At 45.0% G+C, this 9,607-nt stretch overlaps 1 long non-coding RNA gene across 1 annotated transcript; it reads right to left on the reverse strand.

The window, feature by feature from the left end:
- Positions 1–384: 384 nt before the first annotated feature.
- Positions 385–9,300, reverse strand: LOC120992521. The gene is made up of 3 exons (XR_005776991.1): positions 9,252–9,300; positions 2,284–2,424; positions 385–786 (listed from the first exon to the last, which is right to left on the reverse strand). It is a non-coding gene; the product is annotated as an uncharacterized LOC120992521 (long non-coding RNA).
- Positions 9,301–9,607: the final 307 nt, after the last annotated feature.

Below are 9,607 nucleotides of genomic sequence, written 5' to 3' on the forward strand. Positions count from 1 at the left end.
TTTTGTTTTTAGTAACACCCCCCCCAACCAGTTCCCCACCCTCCCTTGGCCAGACCTGTAAAGGGAAGTCTACTTACCTGCTTTCTGGTGCCGACTTCCTGCTCCTCCTCCTTCCGGACAGTGATGCTCCGCATTGCAGGCCGGGAGGAGAAGGAGAAGGGAGTCAGCGTTGGGACGTTGAAAGGCAGGTAAGTAAGTTTCCCTTTATAGCATTTTGCTAGCATGTTGTGATTTTGTGTTGAATTTATTTTGTGAGAAATTGGAATCTTTAACAAAAACGTAGACTCATCTGTAGTAGCAAGATTCTGATTTATTGATGGGATTATTCACCGACTACAGCTAGAATGATTCCAAGAGAACAAAGCACCAAACCCCTTTGTAAACCAATAGCCAACTTACAACTTGTATGTATTGCATCTTCATGACGTCGACATTTGGATTTTCAAATTTTATAGTAAAACAATCTGGAAATATCTGACAATGACAGGAACGTCAGCATCGGCCACATGGACCTGTAAATCTTCTAGAAAAGCCATTTCAGCAGTAGAAGACACACAACTGCCGGAGTCAGGACAATTTTCTGGACACTTATGCGTCAATTGAAGCAGATTGTATTAACAGTTGTAGTCTGGATACTGGTTGGAGTAGCGGCTGTAGTCTGGTCACCGGAGCAAACTATGGTAATGTTGGCTGATGTACCTTCAATAGTATAGGAGTAGTTCCCAAGGACACAGAAGCTTTCTGTTGCACATCCCTTAATGATTGATAACCGTGAGTTTTGTCCTGCTGAAATATTATCATTATAGTTTTTGTTTAGAATTTTTGTTGATATTTTTTAATTTTTCATGTCACTGTCTATATTTAAAAAATCCTATAACTCATACAATTTTCACACTGGCCATTAGGCTTAAAATATATCAATACTTCCTCTTCTTTGACAGCAGCCACATGGGCCAAAGACTGGAGCTGACCTCATAAACTACTATGGGAGATTTGTGTAGGCTTGCTCTGTGACCTGTGCAGAGGTAATTGTGCAGGTAGGTGGAGTAGATAGACGGTGTCTATAACCTATTGTGATGTTATCTATACAATGGTGATATCTGTCATTGTAATCCGTACTTTCATGCTATGAGATGGCTACTGAAGAGTAAATCTATGAATAGCAACATGGAAAAAAAATCCAAAATTCTAAAAAAATTATTTAACATAATGCATGGTTTAAACAATAAGTAATTTTATGGTCACACATTTAATTTAAATAGGTTTTCCGGTATTTGAACATCGGTGAACCTATCCTCACGATAGGTCATCAATATCTGATCAATGGGGGGTCCACCTTCCTTCCTCCTGCCAATGCCCTCTTTGAAGGGATTCCAGTGCTCTCACAAGGTCTCTAGCATCTGAGTATACCAAGCCCAGTGTCATTCTTTGTATAGTGGCTGTGCTTCGTATTGCATCTCAACCCTATTGACTTCACCAACAGGTGATGTGACTGATGGACATGACATCTCAGGCCAAGGAAGAGGTTGAGCACTGTGGCCCCTTCCCACAGCCAGGAGCGGATTGGCTATAGACCTTACAGGGAAATTTCCCTGTGGGCTAATGCCCAGGAGGCTGCCCAAGCCCTCCTCACAATGAGCTGTCAGCGTTAATTAATTCTGTGAGGAATGAGATACTCATGTACCCAGGCAGCGACCACACATGCCCTCCTGAATTCACCTGCTGTAACCCCCCATCTCCCCTCCTAAGCACCCTGCTCCATATCTTAATCTGAGAAAACTTCAGGAGTAGGATAGAAAATGTCATCTACTGATGGTCATTACAGTGTGTTGCACTGTGGTATATAATGGGATGGTATTTTGTACTATGATATTGCTAACCTTGCCTACTTGTGTTGCCCGCCTACAACATGGGGCCACTTTTACGGTTTTTTTTCCGGGGCTACTTTAAGGTCCCATTCCGCCCATGCCCAAAGCTGATAAGTGGGGGTGCCAGTAAACCTCACCAATCTGATGTTGATGACCTATTTTGCGGATAGGATGTCAATAGTTAACTCCCAGAAACCCCTTTATAAAAAATAAAAAAATCTATTTTCAGTGAGCTCCCACTAGTGGTGGCTGCAGGCAAACAGTATGTCTATACAGAGGATTTGGATCTCTGTATCTGAAAAAAAAACTAGATGGACAAATAATGAAAATAATTAAAATTTTGGATCTATACAAACAAGAAAATAATAGACATAATAATGATTAATCCTAAAATCTTTGCTTCAAGAAGACTTACCTGTTGTATTTAGTGTCAGGAAAAGACATTTATTATTATTACCAGTACAATTTACGGTTACTGAAGAGTCACAGGCGGAGACAGAACCAGACTGGCATGACGGACACACCAGGCCATTGGGCTCAGAACTGCTGGATAATACTGTTGTGGAAAAGAGTAGTAAATAGTAATATATAATGGCTGCAGTACATAAAGTATCATATATAATATTCTAATCATGGATTAGAATCAGGATGTTATAGTCATCTCTGATATTAAATACAACGGAAACAGAAATGCCAAACCATGTTGGCCTGGTCTAGTTGAAAAAAAGTTTGATTGGACAATATCTGTGGCGTGACTTATAGGTGTTGTAGCAGTCGCAGTTGTGATCATGCTCACAAGCCAGGACAACCAACAGGCTCCTTTGTGATTTTCTTTGATGTCTGGCATTCAAAAGCTGTTAAGTGGGATATACCGGAGTGGAGGAGATGGGACAAGAAGATTTATGATTTTGGGCATTCCCCAGCATCAGAAAAAAGATCATTAACCTTTTGATGTCAAAAGTAACAGTTTTCAAAGAACGGAAGCTGTGGAGAAGAATGCAGACGGCTGGCTGCAAGAGTTACAGTAAGAGATGAGCGAATTTCATAATTTGAAATTCGTTCATGATTTGTTTACCGGTAAAAGGTGAATTGCGTTATGGATTCTATTACCACGGACCATAACGCAATTGTATGACGGAATGCCATTAGAGGCATTCCGTTATTCAAGTCTATGGGCTGCAAAACAGATCCGTTCCGTTTCCGTTATGCAGGGGAGTCCAGCTGAGCTGGGCTGGAGATTATACTCTACCACTACTGCTACTTACAGTGGTGGTGGTGTGGCGGGTTATATGTGACTAATGTCTCACTCATGTCAGGATCTACAGCCCAAGTAAATTAAAGTTGGATATTCATGCACATGTACATACATAGAACTGCAAAAAAAGGTAAATGTGAGGTGAGAGCCCCCTTCTTCTGTCATACACCTTAGATACTGTGATCTCTATTTGAGAAGCAGACCACGCCATTCAGAGAAGATTCAAGTGCACTGCAATCACTGTCTGCTAGTGCTGCATTGATGGATCAGCAAAACAGTTACACCAACTCATATACTGATTGCATATTTCTAGGATATGCCATCAATATCAAATAGGTGCTTGTCCCACCTCTGGGACCCTGTCCTTTCTCCATAACTAGGCCCTGACGTGAAGGAGAATGTGCTACATGTTCTCCATTCATTTCCATGGAATTTCTTAAAATAGCCAAGCAAGTGAGCTCAGCTATTTTCAGAAATCCTATAGCAGCGAATGGAGAGCCCACCACGCATGGACGGCCACCTCTCCATTCACCATTGTGGAACTGCCAGAAATAGTCAAGCCAGCACTTCCATAAAGGTGAATGGAGACCATGCTTGTAGAGTTGAGCGAACCCGAACTTTAGGTTTTTCGGCACCCGGACCAGAACCCGAACATTTACGTAAAAGTTCGGGTTCGGTGCTTTCTTGGCGCTTTTTGAAAGGCTGCACAGCAGCCAATCAACAAGTGTCATACTACTTGCCCCAAAAGGCCATCACAGCCATGCCTACTATTGGCATGGCTGTGATTGGCCAACTGCAGCATGTGACCCAGCCTCTATTTAAGCTGGAGTCACGTAGCGCCGCCCGTCACTCTGCTCGGATTAGTGTAGGGAGAGGCTGCAGCTGCTGTGAGGGAGAGATCAGGGAGAAATCTTATCAAGAATAGTTTTTTGTACTCAGCGATCTACAGCAAATGTGTTTTGTGGGTGCAGTGCACAATTTTTTTAAGCCTGCCCTGAGCCAACTACTGCTGAAGACAAACTTTTTTTTCTTCAGTTAGTCAATATCAATACATAATCGGCAGCCATTTTGCACCAGCACAGACTTTTTGCTTACTGGGGCTAAAAAAATACATCTGTTAAATATAGTGCACATCTGGGATTACACGTGCATACGTCACATTTAGGCCAGAAATATGGTTTTTTGGTTACTGGGGTGAAAAAACCCTCTAATATACTGCACATCTGGGATAAGACGTGCATAAGTGAGTGTCACATTTAGGCCACAAATACCGCTGTCATATAGAGTTAAAAAAAAAATAATAATTAGTGCAATACCCTACATCAGGGTTTTTATTGGCGGTTAATTATTTTTTACAGACTTAACCACTTTTTACTTTGCTTTGTAAACGCTAACTATGAGGCAAACATCTAATAAGGGACGCGGTCATGGTCGTGGTGTTGGTGGAGCCTCTGGTGCAGGGAGAGGACGTGGCCGTTCTGCCACAGCTACACGTCCTACTGAACCTACTACCTCAGGTCCCCAGTAGCCGCCAGAATCGACAGCGATATTTGGTCGGGCCTAATGCCGTTCTAACGATGGTAAGGCCTGAGCAAGTACAGGCGCTAGTCAATTGGGTGGCCGACAGTGGATCCAGCACGTTCACATTATCTCCCACCCAGTCTTCTACAGAAAGCACACAGGTGGCGCCTGAAACCCATGCCCAACAGTCTGTCACATCACCCCCGTGCATATCGGGGAACCTGTCTAAGCCTCAAGTCATGCAGCAGTCTCTTATTCTGTTTGAAGACTCTGCTGGCAGGGTTTCCCAAGGGCATCCACCTAGCTCTTCCCCAGGGGTGGAAGACATAGAATGCACTGACGGACAACCACTTATGTTTCCTGATGAGGACATGGGAATACCACCTCAGCACGTCTCTGATGATGACGAATGCTGCGTCTTTCTGCAGTGTGCAGACCGAAAAGGAGGTCAGGGAGGAAGACTGGGTGGAAGACTATGAAGGGGACGAAGAGGTCCTAGACCCCACATGGAATGAAGGTCGTGCCACTGACTTTCAGAGTTCGGAGGAAGAGGCAGTGGTGAGACCGAGCCAACAGCGTAGCAAAATCGGGAGCAGGGTGCAAAAGCAGAGCAGCCATCGCCAAAACAGTTCGCCTGCTACTGGCCTCCGTCACCAGGGACCGAGCACACCAAAGGCAGCTTCAAGGAGTTCCCTGGCATGGCACTTCTTCACACAATGTTCTGACGACAAGACCCGAGTGGTTTGCACGCTGTGCCATCAGAGCCTGAAGCGAGGCATTAACGTTCTGAACCTTAGCACAACCTGCATGACCAGGCATCTACATGCGAGACACGGGCTGCAGTGGAGTAAGCACCTTCAAAACCAGGGCTCAGGCCCCTCCTGCTCCCTTTTCTGCTGCTGCCTCGGCCTCTTCCTCCGGCTCTGGAGGAACGTTGGCACCTGCCGCCCAGCAAACAGAGGATGTGCCACCAACAACACCACCTCCATCACCAAGCATCTCCACCATGTCACATGGAAGCGTTCAGCTCTCCATCTCACAAACCTTTGAGAGAAAGCGTAAATTCCCACCTAGCCACCCTCGATCCCTGGCCCTGAATGCCAGCATTTCTAAACTACTGGCCTTTGAAATGCTGTCATTCAGGCTGGAGGAGACGGACAACTTCAAACAGCTCATGTCGCTTGCTGTCCCACAGTACGTCGTTCCCAGCCGCCACTACTTCTCCAGGAGAGCCGTGCCCTCCCTGCACAACCAAGTATCGGATAAAATCAAGTGTGCACTGCGCAACGCCATCTGTGGCAAGGTCCACCTAACCACAGATACGTGGACCAGTAAGCACGGCCAGGGACGCTATATCTCCCCAACTGCACACTGGGTAAATGTAGTGGCGGCTGGGCCCCAGGCGGAGAGCTGTTTGGCGCACATCCTTCCGCCGCCAAGGTTCGCAGGGCATCATTCTTTACATCCTGTTGCTTTCTCTTTCTACTCGGCTTCCTCCTCCTCTTCTACCACCTCCTCATCCGGTCAGCGACAGACCTTCACCACCAACTTCAGCACAGCCAGGGGTAAACGTCAGCAGGCCGTTCTGAAACTAATGTGTTTGGGGGACAGGCCCCACACCGTGCAGGAGTTGTGGCGGGGTCTAGAACAACAGACCGACGAGAGGTTTCTGCCAGTGAGCCTCAAGCCCGGCCTGGTGGTGTGCGATATCCACCTCCTTCTCTTGCAGGTTAATAATTTGTATTTTTTAGTTATTTTATTTCATTTTAAGTTATTTCCCTATCGTTTGCAGAGCAGTTGCCATGCTCTTAAGGACATTTTACTGCCTTTAACATCCCTCTAGCCTTTTCAAGGACTATTTTAGAGCCATTTTAATGCAAAAAAGTGCCAATTTTAGTGCCCTAAATAGAAAAAAATATTATTTTCAATTGTCGGGTGACATTTTACAATTTTTGGCGTATACAAACCCCTGCTGTGCCTGGGTGACAGGGGCCTAAATCTCTCAAAATCCTCTGTTCTATTGCTGTGTGACATGAACCCCCTTTTGCCGTGAATTAACCCCTGCTGTGCCTGGGTGACAGGGGCCTAAATCTCTCAAAATCCTCTGTTCTATTGCTGGGTGACATGAACCCCCTTTTGCCGTGAATGAACCCCTGCTGTGCCTGGGTAACAGGGGCCTAAATCTCTCAAAATCCTCTGTTCTATTGCTGGGTGGCATGAACCCCCTTTTGCCGTGAATGAACCCCTGCTCTGCATTGCTGACAGGGAACTAAATTTAGTGAAAACATCTGTTACTGATCAGAAGATGCGCGACTACAAGCGCACGCTGATGATGGCATTCCCACCTGACAGCGGGGCACAGTGGAAGCACAAGGAGAAGGCAGAGGAGGAGGAAGAGGTCGCCAACGCAGCTGGGGCACCGCCAGCACCTGAGAAGGCAGGGTTAGCATGGCCCAAATGTGGAAAAGCTTTGTCAGCCTTGGAGGTGCTGACCTGCCCTGCAGCCAGTGTATAGTGTGAACGTGTGTTTAGCACGGCAGAGAGCATTATCACAGGCCACAGCCAATGTGGACAAGCTTACGTTTATTAAAATGAACCAGGCATGGATCCCACAGGTCTTGTCCGTACCTTGTGCAGAATAGACATTTATACCAGCCTCAACCATCCATTCTTGTACTCAAGTGCACTTATTCTTTGTTTTATTTCGTTATATGTCCCAATATTTTGGGGGATACCCCAATTTAAAAATAAAAAAAAACACAAATCAGTGTTGGCTACCTATTCCTCCTTCACCGCCGCTTCCACCTACACCACCACGTCAACCTACACCGCCACGTCCACCCATCCACCGCCTCCTCAACCTCCTACTCCTAGATCCAGATTGTTATTTTTAACTTTTCTGTATTTTATGTTATTTTAAGTCATTTCCCTATCCACATTTGTTTGCAGAACAGTTGCCATGCTCTTAAGCACATTTTGATGCCTTTTGCAGCCTTCTAGCCCTTTCCAGGACTATTTTAGAGCCATTTTAGTGCCCAAAAGTTCGGGTCCCCATTGACTTCAATGGGGTTCGGGGTCAAGTTCGGGTTCCGAACCCGAACTTTTTTTCCAAGTTCTGCCGAACCCGAACATCCAGGTGTCCGCTCAACTCTACATGCTTGCACTGTGTGCTCTTCTTCAATTCAGAGGGTGCGTTCTAGAGATGGGAGTGGGTCTAAAAGGTGAGACCCACACCTATCTATGACTGATAGTATATGTTAGTGATGTGCCTAATATCTATTTAAGAGACCCAGCAATGCTGCTATAAAGGTACAGATGAGCTGCAGCCGGCAAGCACAAGGAGAAGTTGTGCTGGGGTGATCAAACTGAACTAATGCACTGTATGGATGTAACTAGTGTTGAGTGAATCAGGGTGCACGACGTGGACTTCAATCCAAATTTCTGTGAAAATTAGATTCACTGCGAAGCTGAATTTCCTCGTGGTAAGTGGTACCCAATCGATTTTCCCTGAAATTGGGTGAAAAAAAATAAAAAAAATCATACTTTATTTGCCTCATCATTTTGAGCATGAAGAGCCCACCACCGCCATCGTGATTGACGATCCCACAAAATCCCGCATGTGGCGACGTATGATGTGGATGATCTTCAATCAAGATGGCGGTGGTGGGCTCTTCATGCTCAAAATGATTGAGGTAAGTATGATTTTATTTATTTCTATTATAGACTTAAATATTAAAGTCAAATGACGCGATCAGCGATGGACATTGCATCTGATGGGTACAATGACGGGGAACGATGCAATCGCCGCTCCATGACATTGCACTCACTAATTACAAAGAAATGCGCTTCATGATGAAGTAATTCGTCACGTAGCTAATGTTTTGGGAAAATTTGTTAAAGCAGCCGAATCGAATTTTAGAGAACTTTGCTCAACACTATACAACATGTGAATAAACCAGGGGTAGTGTGTAACGTCGGCATGTAATGCAATGTCAGGTTCATTTATTCTAAGAGCTCAAGCAGGAACGTCTCTCTTCCAGGAAAGCAAGAGTCAGGCAGGTTTGGCCCATCTGATTTTTGTTTCCTTTGGGAGCCCTTTATGTTTCTCACCTCCTTGGCCAGTTTGAGTAGGCATTGTTATAAGGACACTGAGAAAGTAGGTGGAAGTGATCTTTTTTAATATGGGCGATCACCATTATCTATATCCCCTTTGAGGGTATGTGGATATTAGATAATGGGGGGGGGGGGGGGAGGAATGTTTCACTTATTTACTTGGAGGAGAAGCTTTTGCCTTGGCAGAACCGATACAATAACATATTACATGGCTAACCATGTGCATGTCCTATGTATGTCTTACTTCTGGCAATGATAACAGATGATCACGGAGAGTCCCCATAGCCAGACCTTCTGTGATCTGGTCATTATTGGAGGATCTACCGCATAGTGTTCTACAATTTGAGAGCACCATAGTATGGGGACAGATCCAACCTACTATTAATGTAATATCAATCTACTAGAAGAGCTCTTCTCTCACTTCCAACAGTCAGCCGCCATGAATGACCAAGTATCATCTGCGTAATGTCATCAACACAAAGTGACCGACTTACATATAGGAACAGGAGGAGTGCAGTCGTCAGTAGAGCAGCAAGTATAGGCCTTTCCTAATTTAACTCCATTCATGTCGACATTTCCCCGGAAGTTACATTCAGTTTCAGGAACACATCCCCTGCTGAAAGATGTATAAGTTCTTCCACCTGCAAATGTACATAAAGGAGGTTTTAAAGAAGGAAAGAGACTGCAGTGTGGAGATAAAGAATACATGTGAGCACCATTACAACCAGTTGATCACTCCTGTTCTGGCTTCTATAAAAGACTTGTCCTTTTCTTAAAATCTGATGCTCAGTCCTTAGGATAGTCCATCAATAATAGGTTTGTGGGGACAAAGATGCAATACCAAGACGCT

This window comes from Bufo bufo, chromosome 1, assembly GCF_905171765.1.
Source record: "Bufo bufo chromosome 1, aBufBuf1.1, whole genome shotgun sequence".
NCBI classification, from domain to species: Eukaryota; Metazoa; Chordata; class Amphibia; order Anura; family Bufonidae; genus Bufo; species Bufo bufo.